Consider the following 14,905-nt stretch of genomic DNA (forward strand, 5'->3'; position numbering starts at 1 on the left):
GGTCAGCAGAGGGACACTGCTAAAGCTATACCTCACAGGTGCCCCAGGGGAAGGTGCTAGCTACTATGCACTGCAGCGGTCAGGTGCTAGGGAGTCTGGGGACCCTGTAGGAGACTGCCAAGCAAACATTGGAACCAGAACACAAAATCCGTTCCTCCAGCAACGCCCTCTCCGCACCTTCTACCGACAGGTCTTAACATCACGACAGCCAGCAAAAGAAAAATTTTAAAGGGCCCAGATTCATTGTCACAAAGTAGGCAAAAAATGAAATTCGGAGCCGAGTAGCAACCAACTAGTCTACAACACCCTCAATCCCTAGCTCATCATTTGTCACTCATACATAGTGCTTATGTGTTTATACTTGGTCAACTCAAAGTAAGTGAAGTCTCATATTTTCCTGGTATCTTTAGACCATATTTCTTCATCCCACTGGGAAATACTGGAAAATTCTGCTGTTAGTGATGGCACGGTTTCTCTATAAGAGCTGATGCCGCTACTATATTGGGAGATGGGCAGGCTTCTATCAAGCATTACCGCTGATACACCTGCCCTTTGGTGTCCCAGGGAACATTGAATCCCCTATGCCCCATGCCAACCATTGACAGCAGTCCCAATGAAAAATCATAGGCAGATGCCTCCATATAATGAGGGAGAATGCATTTCTGTCTACAAAAATGTGGTGCATATAACCAGTGGACCCAATCTACCAGAGTGCTAGACTGGAGAACCATGTCTGAATTCTAATTTAGAGTCAAACATAAGAACTCAGCCACAGGGCACCTGGGTGGCTCAGTTGGTTAAGCATCTGACTTTGGCTCGGGTCTTGATCTCAAGGTTTGTGAAAATGAGTCCTGCTTCAGGTGAGCTCAACCCCGCTTGTATATGGTCGGGTGAGTCCCACTTTGGGTGAGCCCCACTTCCTCTCTTCCTCTCACTTTCTCCTCTCTGCCCCTCGTGGGATTCTGTCTCCCTCTCTCTCTCTGCTCTTTGCTCACCTGCATGTACCCTCTCTCCCTCTCCCCCGCATCCCCCCCAAAAAAAACTCAGCTTCAACAGCATAAGCCATGGTATATCTGAGAAGTAGGCTATTACGCAACCAACAATAAATATTTACAATCATCTAATAACATGTAAAATGCCCATAATATCAACTGAAGTTGAAAATCAGAATGTATTTTATATGGTATACACACACACACACACACTACACATTAATAGCAACTATTTTTAGTAGTAGAACTCTTGAATTAGCCTCTTTATCTTTACATGTATTTTTATAAATTTTCTTTAATGAACATTGTTTTACCAGAAAAAAAATTACTAAAATAACATTTCGCATTTCTTCCCTATTTTTCCTTTCCTAAAAAATTGCATCTTTGTAAAGATAACATTGCCTAGCATTGTGACACATGGGTGTCACCCAGTGAATTCTTATTCCATTGAAATGGTTTCACCAACTGCAAATTCATATAATAGTACACTGTTAACCACGTTTGTCGATTATGAAAACAATAGTCATCCTTTGAAAGTCCCAATCCTCTCCTTGGCTCACGTAGACCATTTCAGAAATTCCACTTCAAAGATCTAGAGTTTTATTTTCAATGCTAATGAGACAATAATTGTTTTATTTGGCGCTAGAGATTTTACAAATTTTTGATTATTGCTCTACAAGTTTAAAAAACGATCTGTTATGTTTTTCGTTAATGTGACGATGATTGCCACACACCAATGTGGAAGATCTGTTACTGCTACCAGGTGACCTTGGAAGAAGACTTCAAAGCTTGTTTCGAAATCCACACTTGGTAGTGAAGGCTTCAATGTCCGCCTCGATGTTGATGCTAATTTGAGAGTCGTAACTGGAAAATGTCGGGGAGATTATAGGGTCCATCCTTCAACCCCTAAAAGCCTTTGTCACTCCAATAAATGGAGGAAGAACCTACATATTTTTCAAATGAAAGATGGCACATAAAGGCTACAGACGAGATTTCCTTTGTGATCTTCAGCCGTCAATGCTGCACAGCATAATTAATCAATTAAACATTTCTGAAATGAAATTCTTTGGCATGCACAGTATGTGGAGGGAACTGTTTGAATAACTGGGATCCATAAGCCATCCTATGTAATGTAAGCCGTTGGCCTTGTTTTTACCTACCCTTTTAAAGGATTAACAAGGAACTGGCAAGAAACACAGAAATGTTGATATGGTTTTCCAGCTGGGATTGATTACAGGCTACAGTGTAGTGTTGTAATGTTTTGTGCTGGTATAATTTAACTAGCTCCAGCTCACCTACTGCCTCCAGACACTCACCAGTGAAAAACTATTTGATACTGTTTTGCTTTTAATCTTTGAACACACACATTCGCAAATTACTATCGCCAGCAAAACGTTGTCTTTTGTGACATCACTTAGCGTATACTGGTGTGGAGTTGAAAAATGCTACTTGACTCTCTTTCAACACTTTTATCCATCCACTGGCTCACGAGCATGTATTGAGCACTTGTGTATGCCAAGAATACGCTGACCTGTGAGGATACGAAGACGAATAAAAATATTCTTTCCATGCAGTCTCGTAGAACCTGTGGTCTCAGAGGGGAGCACGGTGTGAAAGGAGGCTAAAATGAGATGCTGGTTGAGACCCCCTCAAGGTTGAGAATAAAGGAGTTAAGACTACTCACTGTCTGAAGCAAGACACTACTGATGAAGGACTTTATTTTTTTTTAAGTTTTTATTTGAATTCCAGTTAATATTAGTTTTATGTGTACAATGTAGTGATTCCACACTTCCATACATCACCCGGTGCTCATCACGAGTGTACTCCCCAATCCCCACATTTATTTTACCCATCCCCCCACCCACCTCTCCTCTGGTGACCATCAGTGTGTTCTCTGTAGTTAAGAGTCTGTCTCTTGGTTTGCCTGTCTCTTTTTTTGTCCCTTTGCTGGTTTTTTTTTTTTTTGGTTTTTTTTTAAATTTTAAATGTCTATTTAGTTTTGAGAGACAGAGAGAGAAACAGAGCATGAGCCGGGAAGGGGTACAGGGAGAGGGAGACACAGAAGCCGAAGCAGGCTGCGGGCTCCAAGCTGTCAGCACAGAGCCCGACACGGGGCTCGAACCCATGAACCGCGAGATCATGACCTGAGTCGAAGTCGGACGCTTAACCGACTGAGCCACCCAGGCGCCCCTACTTGTTTGTTTTGTTTCTTAAATGCCACATATGAGTGAAATCAAATAGTTTATGTCATTCTCTGATTAATAGTCAAAGTTGTCACTAAAAATTGTTTTTCCCCGTGAATTGTGCTAAGGATAATATTGAAAGAATCAAATATCACCTTAAAAATGTGGGTTTTTTTCCGAACCTAAAAAGGACCTTCAATTGGCAAAAAGTGTCAGAAGAAAACCTAGGATCTCTACCAGAGATGCATCTGAAGATCGGGGAAAATGACAACATGAGTTTGTAGAGGGAAGGGCCGGCATGGGAAGGTGGGTTTCTGCACCCTGGGGAGTCTAGTGGACGTCCCAGGGCTGTCCCACTGGTTTGCAGAGAGGTGCCTCAGTGACCGCTCCCAGCGGCAATCTGAGGCGGGCACCATCATCATTCAAGTGTCGCACATATCAAGAAACTCCAGCCCAGGCCATTAAGCAGCAAGCGTAAGGGCAGGCAGCAAACCCCGTCCACGGGGCAGACACCGGGATTGACCTGAGTCGGTTTACCCCCAAAGCCCTCGAACGACAAGGCTGTGACACAATCACGAGACAGGACTCCCCCAAGAGGAGCATATGATCCCTTTGGGAGAGCTGAGGCCATGGTGACTCATTGTAACTGGGGAAGGAACCTGGACTTTCAACCCAACAGGAAGGCCCACTCTTGGGAACACCACCAGAGGTTTACAAAGGTTCACAAGGCACGTGACGTGTGGCACGTCGCCTTGTTGTGATGAGCTGTCAGGAAAAGCCTGGGGACTGGTTGACCCCTCAGCTCTCTTCTTCTCTCCTCTACTGAGAGCTATGGCCAGGTTCATGGCCACAAAGCTGGAGACTGTGTATTTGCCAGCCTCTCTTGGATCTAGCCATGCTGTACAATCGTTTCTCACCGAGGGAATGGGAATGAAATAATGTGCTCACTTCTGCATCATTGGCTTGAAAGGAAATTGGTCTCCTACTTCACTCCTGTTTCCTTCCTAAGAGATGGAATGTGAACGGAGCGGGGACCAGGCTTTGCCCCTATGGGTGACATCAAAATCTCGGAGGAATGCTGAAGCAAAAACTCATAGGTACTGAAGTCCCCGAATGATCTCATTTGGTTGAGTCACTTCGCCAGCCTGGGCTTTCTGCTTGCCTCTGGTCTCTCACAGGAGACAGAAATGCACGCCAACACCTTTAAGCCACTGGAGGTTGGGTCTCCTTGTCAGAGAAAGTTAGCCTGTACCTTCCAGTCCTATAAGAGCTAAACGCAAAGTAAATAATACATAAGGGTTAGCGTTGCTGGCCCGCTAATCTCTGGCCAGATAAATGATGACATTTACAGACTTCAGGAGTCAGAGATATGGTCTAAAGGTGACTTAAATGCCTAATGAGCCAGCGACACCTCTATAAAGGGGGAAGCTATTTCTAGTGTGGGAAAGTGTCTATTTGCTCTTCGCTTCTCACTGGGGGCTAATTGAAATGTATTTGAAAGTGGAACTGGAATCCACAGAAATGGAAGTATTAGCCATACACGTGTGCATGGGTTTCAGATGACCAGACAGTAGAGATGGACTCATCTTGGCTGTTAGGGGTATTCTTGGAGGAGTTTCCATGAGGGACACTGAACTCAAAATGCTTATTTCTCAATCTCTTACACGATGGATATTTGGACAGTGACCAGTTTGCTGGGTAATTTTTGAGTCCAAAGTGGATTTGCTAAGCACAATCACTTAGAGTCAAGAGGATAAATCCAGCCAGAGCAGTATTAGAATTGGGTGTGGTTTCGAACAGTAGGACACAAAATATACCGATTCCTTACCATCACAAAGCCATTAAATGCAATGGATTAAACATCTAAAACTTTTTTGGATGCATAGGTGAGTTTATAAGAAATAATAAAAATCCAACTCACAGAGGTAACTAGTTAGAAAATTCTCTGGCTTTGCCCTAGAGAACAAGGATGTCTCTTCTAAGAATTCACGTCCAGCAGCCAAATAGCATCAGAATCGGAACCTTGAATTCACACCGTTTATATGCTATGAAAAGCACCAAGCTGAGAACCTTCCCTCAAAACTCACTGAGATAACAAAGTGCCCCAGGAACTGACCAAACACACACGCACCCTGTGAAAATGCACCCTTAGCTGAAAGCACCGGACCAGACTTCCAAAACCTCAGAAGTAAAATAATCGAACTCACAAATAAAGAGAAGACAACTTCCAAAGTAGTGACCACAGTTTGGGGAAGGAATTTCATAGACTGCATATAGGAGTGAATAACTAACATTTAAATTTTTTTTTCAACGTTTTTTATTTATTTTTGGGACAGAGAGAGACAGAGCATGAACGGGGGAGGGGCAGAGAGAGAGGTAGACACAGAATCGGAAACAGGCTCAGGCTCAGAGCCATCAGCCCAGAGCCCGACACGGGGCTCGAACCCACGGACCGCGAGATCGTGACCTGGCTGAAGTCGGACGCTTAACCGACTGCGCCACCCAGGCGCCCCTAGGAGTGAATAACTAACATTTAAACGAAGAGAAGGGCTAGTTCACCGGACACAGAAGAAGGGGCAAGCAGTGAACACAAAGACAGACGTGAAGGAATGGTGTCGAATCTAGCACAGTGAGACCCAAAGCAGGGAACAATGAAAGACGACTTAAAGTAAAAAAAATTTACGAGTTCTGTCTTAGTCAAACAGCAAAAAGACCAAAGACAAAGAGATTTTGAGAAGAATCAGATAAAAAAGAGAATTGAAAAGACAAACAGACCTGTCATCATTGTCTTTTTCAACAATGACAGGTGAATTCTAGAGGGACATCTTCAATCTACCTGGTTATTATGAAATCAATGAAAGGATTGCCTATGCCTATAGCATTTGGGAAAAGGTAGCCTCAATTAATTAGTACCTGAAGGGCCAACAATTATTAAACTGCACATCTGCAGGTAAAGTCAGTGAACACAGGAGGCTTCGAGAGGGGAAGACCCCTGCATTGGGAAGGAATCACGGTGACCAACTTCTTCAGGCACAGCACTTGCAAGTTTGCGACACTGCTACCTGGAAATCCATCACTCAAGATGCTCGAGCTATAGAGAGATTCCTTTGGAGAATCCGGGCCCAGAAATATAACAAGGAACACAGAGTTAGTTAGCAACCAAACGCCTTTAGCAAGGCTAAATGTGCAACACATCTTCGCTCTAAACCGGTTCGATGTCTAGTAGCGGTAGTTGTCGTGAAGGGCTTCTTTTATCGGAGTGTATTCTTTGCGCTAAATATATCGATGTTAATTTGTAATGCAGCCACCTTCTCAACTGAAATGCAAAATGTTCCAAAAGAACATATGTCCATATAAACTTCTTTAGCTTTAGCTTAAGAAACAGTTTGTGTTTTCCTTTTTCTATTCTTTTCTTTTCCCCCTTTTCTTTTCCCCTGTTTTATCCCCCTCTCTTTAACCAAGACAGTAGATGCCTGCTCTATCCCTGTGGAAGAGTCATCTTTGACCTGAAGTCCAGAATTATGAATCCGACAGCCTATCGAACATATTACGAGGCACACCAAGTGGAGTACGTAACGTTTGCCACTCTGAAGAGGTGAGCAACTTTTTGTGATGAAGAATGAAAGGTGGCTCACAATAAAGAGTTGTCAAACGCCTCAATGACTCGAATGGACAGGAAAAGGAGAGATTCATATTGATCTACAGTTTTCCGGAAAGTCCCCAGCAACAGAATTCAAGGAAGTCTACCTCAGGAGAGCCATGGGTTTTCCCTACAACAGCCAGCAGAAAGAAAATGAAGGAAAGGCAGGCTGGTTAGAGACTGAGCGGGCAAGAAGAGGCACAAGAGGCTGGCTCGTCTGAACTGCGAGTTGTTAGGAGTTGAACTGTATCCCCTTCAAGTTCATTCATTCATCTGAAGTCCTATTTCCTATATCTCAGACTGTGAACGGGGTTAGGAATAGGGTTGTTGCGGTTGTAGTTAAGATGAGGTCATATTGGAGTAGAGTGGACCATGAAGCCAATACAACCGGTGTCTTTATAAAAAGGGGAAGTGTGAACACGGGTATGCACACAGGGAGAATGTCATGTAAAGGCAGAGATTGGAGGATGCACCTGCAAGAGAGGGAACCACCAGAAGTCTTGAGAGAGGAACGGAACAGATGTTCCTTCGCCACCCAGAAGGCCCTCCACCTTGATCTCTGAATTCCAGCCTCCAGAACTATAGGACGGTATTTCTGTTATTGAAGGCACCCAGTTGGTCCTTTGTTATAGCAGTTGTAGCAAATTGATAAAGATTTGTGATGTCCCGGGTCATGCCCTAACCTGCAATACATCATATTTCCATCAGGGGCTGGTGTTAGAAAGAGCTCTGCATGGAGTCAGCCACACTGGGTGACCATCTCCTTGGCTTCAAGTCACACTTTGGCAGACATTGGGAGGCATGACACATTCCGAAAGTCTTTAAATATGTACTATATGGGGGTGCCCGGGTGGCTCAGTCAGTTAAGCGGCCAACTTTGGCTCAGGTCACGATCTCGCAGTTCGTGAGTTCGAGCCCTGCGTTGGGGTCTGTGCTGGTGGCTCAGAGCCTGGAGCCTGCTTCGGATTCTGTGTCCCCTTCTGTCTCCGCCCTACCCCTGCTTGTGCTCTGTCTCTCTCTGTCTTTCAAAAATGAATAAACATTAAAAAATTTTGTTTTAAATATGTACTATATGTTATTAGAGTGCCAATAAAGGCTAACCCAGAAGTCTGCACCTCATTAACAGGCCCTCAAAGAGAACATTAATTAAATCCTGGAAACTACAGGGTTTTGAACAGTTGGAATTTATATTTTAAAAATAGGCAACTTTGCTTCCTCCCAGCTCTAAAATCTATAATTCTGGTTGTGACACACTTATCACCCACCAGCTCTTATGTTCGTTTGGATCTTTCCAGATTTCTTAGAAAGTGCCAAGAAAACATTTGCATCCCGGCATGCATACTGAACTGGACATCATCCTGAGAGTCTCAATAAAATGAAAGAAGCACATGGTTTCCAGATATCTATCAAATCCTTCCACCTCTTACCGTTGGACAGGAGAGGGGTACTACTTTTTTAAATAATTAATTTTTAAAGCATTTTCTAAATCTTGGTGAGATTTTCATTAATAGGTGATAAAGAAATTATGGGGTCTTAAAGGCTACAAGGATTAACATTAGGAGGGCCTCAAGAAATCTTTTGGATGCAGAGCTAGGGTTTCCTATTTACTATATATTTGTGTGCACTTTCTCCAACAACCGCAACCCCAGGGCAATTACTGCTGGTGGGTTCTCTCCTCCTCCCTCCTACCCTGTTACCTAATGCAGTCGAGAAAATAGAAAGTTTACCAGCTTGAAGTCAAATCTGCCTTAGGAGGCATGAATAAAGTCAGACGCATCATCAAAGATGTTGACCTTAACCTTAAATTTGTTTTGGATTAGAAAGGTCCTTTCTGCTTTTATTTATTTACTTTTTTAGTTATTATATCATTTTCTGCCTTACATTTCAAATCCCAGACAACTTGCTATTTCATGACATTCTCTATTATCTTTCCACCGCAAGATGAATATGATACTTCATAATGGCTAATAAACTCTATGTGCCAAATGAGTGACTTAGACAAGTAATATGTCCATTCTCAGCTTCTGCGTGTTCATATGCAGATGAGAATATTAATACCCACCTTACAGCATTGTTGCAGGGACTTAGTAATATAAGTGAAAGCACAGCTCTGATAGAAATTCTCCATCAGCAGGCTGATTTAAAGAACAAAAGCTTATTGAACGGGTATGGAGTGGTTAGCAAAATCACCAGAAGCCTAAAGAAACAGGCTGAGGGGGGAAATGGTATGAAAGGGGATAAAATGGTATGAAAGGGAAACAGCCAGCCAGAATCACAGCACAAAATACTCCAGAAGATGAGTTAGATGAGGACATCCTGAGCAGAGATACCAATAGTGGACAATGACGCCCTACTGCACCCAATGTTGTTGTCACTGCTGATGTCATTGCGGCCAGATGGAAAGCTTCCCTCTGCTTGATTCTTTGTATTGCTATGTCCTGACTCAAATTCCTGGCTGCTGTGTCTGATTGGCTAAGCCTGATCACATGCTCCTAGCACTCTGCTACAGGGGAGTCTGCGAAATGGAATACCTGACATTATCATTTTCCATAGAGAGAGGAAAACTCCGCCTCCCAAATAGATTGAGATAGTACAGAATTTTGTAACTAAGAAGAAATTAAGAAACAAACCAATAAATAAACAAACCTATGTCTCCAAGTGTCCGTCACTTTCTGTCATTCAGTAAGGTTTAGAGATATTATTTAAATACATCATTATAAAGAATTACAAGAAGAGAATAAATAGAAGTAACTCCCAGGTGAGAACAATTAGGTACAGTTTATTTGGAAATTTAGGTTTATGATGAGACTGAGAGTGAGTAACATGTAGACATACCTGCAGATAAGGAGGAGTTTGGGGATTTCAAGATGAAGTCACCTGTATGGACAATGGTTCGACCCTTAAAAATATAAAAGTATATACTGAAAATCAGCAAAACTGTATCTCTGAAATAGGCCACTCAGGAAACAACTGGGGGGGGAAAATGTAAATTAAGTCTAGGAAGGTTATTTGTACCGTAATTTCAGGAGATCTTTAATTTTATATTAAGGATTAGGTGAATATTTTAATTGGGAGATGATATGATAGGAGCAGTTATTTTAAAATACAGAGCACATCCTGAGAAAGGTCAGCAGATTCTTTAATAATGACTTGCATGTGATTTGGGAAAAAGGGACAGCAGAGGAGGCACTGGAAAACTGAGCTTTGAAAATGACTTTACACCAGGACCTAACACATTCACTTCACAGTTCAAAGCAATTTGTTACTTATGGCAATGACGACCTGGCTGAAAGAAATCATCAGAGATAACATGCCTCTGAAATATTTCTTTAACTGGTTTCTGCTCTTCATGGAATAAACTATCAGAATATCTTTATTATGGTTTTAGCTCTTTTCGTGTTGTAAACCTGCATTTCTTTTATATTAGTCCTATATCAGTGAGGACATAAACATATTCAGAATGGTAGTTTGTGTCAGTCCTGGAATCTAAAATCCATCAACTGGTGAGTGGTAAATGAATTGTGGATTATCTATAAAATGGAATACTATTCAGCAATAAAATGGAAGAAAAACGTTTTTCATGCAATAACATGTATGGATTTCAAAAACTTGCCAAGAGAAAGACACCAGGAACTTAAGGCTATATACTATTTGATTCTATTCATATGACTTCCTGTCAAAGGCAAATCCTGAACCATTTAGTATTTCTGCTTTTGGTATCAAAGCAATCATGGCCACATAATATTTTTCTTAAGTCTGTTTCCTTCTCTTAGATTCTGGAAGTGTTTGTATAGAATTGATATTATTTCTTCCTTTAATGTTGGGCAGAATTTTCTAGTGAATTCATCCAGTTCTGGAGATTTTTTTGTATAAAGGTTTCTCAATATTAGTTCAAATTCTTATTAGATGGAAGATTAGTTAGGCAATTTGAGAGTGAGCTCTCATAGTTTTTCTCTTTTAAGGAATTTGTTGAATCTCACTTATTTTAAACTTTTTAATAAATTCCTTTATCATTTAATAACTGTAGAATCTATAATACTATTCATTTTTTTCATTCATGATACTGGTAAATTGTGCCTTCTCTCTTATTTTTTTTCATCAGTTGATGACAGGTCTAACAACTCTATTAATACTTTTAAATGAGCAGCTTTTGATGTCATTTATTTTCTACCTCAATGATTTCTGCTCTTATCTTTATCACATTGTTTCTTTGACTTGATTTGGGCTTAATTTTCTTTTGTTTTTCTAGTTTATAATGTGGAAGATAATTTATTTGAGACCTATCTCCTGTTTTATATGAGCATATCATGCTATACATTTTCCTCAAAGTGCTGCATTAGCTGCATCCTGAGCATATATTTTGGTATAAATATCAAAACTTGATACACTATAAGATTTTGACTTTTATAACTTTGTGTTTTTTTTTCAATTTGAGATTTTAAAGGAACTAGATTCATGTTTACTTAATTTTTTTGCAGATTATATTCTCCAGAGATATTTGCAGCCATTATTTCCTTCCCATATGTTTTTCTACAATGTGACATTGGTTTCATCTATTAATAGATGCATTCAAATTACCTTCCTCAAGAAAAATGATGATTAGCAATTATTTGACCAATAGAACACCACAGAGATAACTTTTTATGACTCCTGGGGCCAGTTACAAAATGTTGTGCAGCTTCTGTCTTATTCACTGAAATATTAATTTTTAATTTAAAAATCAGTATTTAAAGCAATGAGATACTCCATTAGTATCTCCAACGACTCCAACTGCCACCAAGCTGCCATGTTGTGAAAATTAAAGAATCGTGATGAAGCCACATGAAGGCATTTACTCTTTGGATCTTTCTGGTCCAGGAGCCATTCATGTGTGTAAATGGTGAAATAAACGTTCATGCTAATTCCATCCTCCAGACATCAATTCACCCCTGGAATTGGCATTCTTTCTAGTTGAAGCCCAGATGTTATGAAGCAGAGAGAAACCATTATTCTTATGCTCAACCCTGACTCACAAAATCTAGGAACATTGTAAAATTATTTTAAGCTTCTAAATTTGGGGGTAATTTTTATACAATACTAATGGAAAAAATGTATACTTGATTTTATATTTCAAAGCCAATTTTGTAATAGACTTTACTTTCTAGAGCAGTTTTAGGTTCACAGCAAAATTGACCAGAAAGTGAAGAGAGTTCCTACATAGTCCCTTCTAACACATACCCACAGCCTTCCCATGACCAACATTTGAAACAGAGTGGTATACTTGTTACAATCCATTAATCTACACTGACACATCACAATCACTCAAAGTCCATCATTTACATTAGGGTTTAATTTTGGTATTCTACATTCTATGGCTTTTGACAAATGCATAATGACATGTATCCATCATTATAGTATCACATGGAAGGTTTTCACTGCCCTAAAAATCGCCTGTACTCTGCCAATTTATCCTTTCCTCTCCTTTCTGTGCCCCTGGCAATCACTAATCTTTTTACTGCCTCCATAGTTTTGCCTTTTCTAGACTGTCATATAGCTGGAATCATCCAGTATATAGTCTTTTCAAATTGGCTTCTTTCACTTAGTAACATGCCTTTAAGGTTCATTCATGCCTTTTAATGGCTTGATGGTTCATTTTTTAGTGCTAAATAATATTCCATTGTCTTGATGGACCTCAGTATATTTATCCATCACTTACTCAATGACATCTTGGTTGCTGCCAAGTTTTGACAGTTACGAATAAAGCTGCTATAAAAATTCACACATAGGTGTTTTGTGGACTTAACTTTTCAACTCATTTGGATAAATACCAAGGAGTACAATTGTTGGATCATATGGTAAGAGTATATTTGGTTTTGTAAGAAATTGCCAAACTGTCTTCCAAAGTGGCTGTACCATTTTGTATTCACATGAGCAAAATAATGAGAGTTCCTCTTGCTCAACACCGTCACCAGAATTTAATGTCAGTTTTCTGGGTTATGGCTGTTATAATAAGTGTACGATGGTATCTCATTGTTTTAATTTGTATTTCTGTGATCACATGATGTGGAAAATCTTTTCATGTGCTCGTTTTCGACCTGTGTATCTTCCTCAGCGAGGTGTGTCTTCAGTTTGTTTGCCCACTTTTGAATATGCTTGTTCATTTTCTTACTGTTGAGTTTTAAGAGTTCTTTGTATGTTCCGGATAATGGTCCTTCATCCGATTTGTCTTTTGCAAATATTTTCTTCCAGTCTGTGGCTTGTATTTTCAATCTCTTGACTGTCTTTCTCAAAGCAGTATTTTTTTAAAGTAGGCTTCATGCCCAACATGGAACTTGAACTCATAACTCTGAGATCCAAGAGTCACGTGCTCTACTGACTGAGCCAGTCAGGATCAGAGAATTTTTTATTTTTAAAAAAGTCCCCCTTATTATTTTTTCCTTGCACGGATCAAGCCTTTGATGTTGCATCTAAAGATGATTGCCATTCCCAAGGTCATCTAGGTTTTCTCCTATGTTGTCTTCCAGGAGTTTTATCATTCTGTGTTTTATATTCAGGTCTATAATCCATTTTCAGTCAGTTTTTGTGTCAAAGAAAATTTGCGAAAATATTTTCCTAATGCACAGTCATCCCAGTATTTTCTTAAGGGCTCCAAAGTTATGAAAACCTCTAAAGTAAAGAGGAGCTTCCAGTTAGTGATACTAAACTTAACTAGTGTTGATGCACGTGACCGTGACGGTTAGCCCCGGGTGCTTCTGATCTCATAGATAAGAGCGTTTTCATTCAATCATTGGCAATTTGGGGTGGAGTTTGGTTTTTAGTATGGTCATATAAGATCCATGGATAAGATGACCTTTGAGGAAGGATCTGAAGTAGATGAGAAAGCAAGTTGTGCAGTTATCTGTAAGGAGAAGGGAGATTGTGAGCAGAAATTAAATCAGAGAAACAATGAGTGAGGAAGAGTAGGTAGGAATCTGTGGGCTTCTAGTCTGAATGAGGTGGAAGGTCACAGAGAGTAAACTAAAGGGAAGTAAGTATTGATGTTGTGGAAGAAGGGAGGGTTCCTTATAGTTGGAGAATTCCACTACCAGCTTTTCTAGGTCTCCAGCTTAGAGACAGTAGATCATGGGACTTCTCAGCTTCCATAATTGTGTGACCCAATTCCTCATAATCAATCAATCACTCTCTTTTTCTCTCATATCTATATTATACATTACATAAATAGTAGATATAATACAAAGTCTATGGTAATAAATAGAATATTCTGCTACATATACATATTCTATATATATACATTTTACATATGTATTTTATATATAAAATTTTTATATATTTTAATATGTTTTATATATGTTATATATGATATATAATATATATAAATAAACGTTTATAAAATATGTATGTGTATGTGTGTAGATAGATAGGTACTCCATTGGTTCTGTTTCTCTGGAGAACCTTGACGAATACAGGATTTAAGTTCGGATTTTTTCAGATATGATACATCACGTAAGATGATTCTTGTTTGACTGTATCTACTGTCTCTATTAGTGCCATCGGCTGATGTGTGTGTGTGTGTGTGTGTGTGTGTGTGTGTTGGGGAAAATTGGGTACCCAGGATGAACACTCTGCTGGAGAATAGCTAAGCAGATTGCTTAGGAAAATATATTGTAAAATCTGACTGCTAAGCCGTGAGCATGAGGGTAACCTGCTTGAGAACTTTGAAAGCATGTCAATGGAGTAATTATAATGATGGACATTAGGTTCTAAGGAGGGAAGTGAGGATATAAGGGTGAGACCAATAGTGAGGAGTTGGTGAGGTCATGTATGGAAAAGTGGCGCTGAAGTCAGTGTGCCAGAGGAGAGTGGAATTCATCAAGAATGTGTGTGTGTGTGTGTGTGTGTGTGTGTGTGTGTGATCTGTGCGTGGCTGTGTACATTTACGTGTGTCTGTGGGGATTGTGTGTGTGTGTGTTTCAACCAGCAAAACGCAACTACTCAGAGGTAGCCACAGAGAAGGCAGAGATTGGATCTAACAAGGTTCGGGTTAGATTTTTGGCCCATGAAAGGTAGAGGCTTAGGGCTGCTGAAGGTGTTCAGTGGAGTCATTACTATAA

The sequence above is a fragment of the Lynx rufus genome, unplaced genomic scaffold (assembly GCF_022079265.1).
Source record: "Lynx rufus isolate CCGP_SWC_20201006 ecotype Redwood Valley unplaced genomic scaffold, mLynRuf1.p SCAF_8, whole genome shotgun sequence".
NCBI lineage: Eukaryota > Metazoa > Chordata > Mammalia > Carnivora > Felidae > Lynx > Lynx rufus.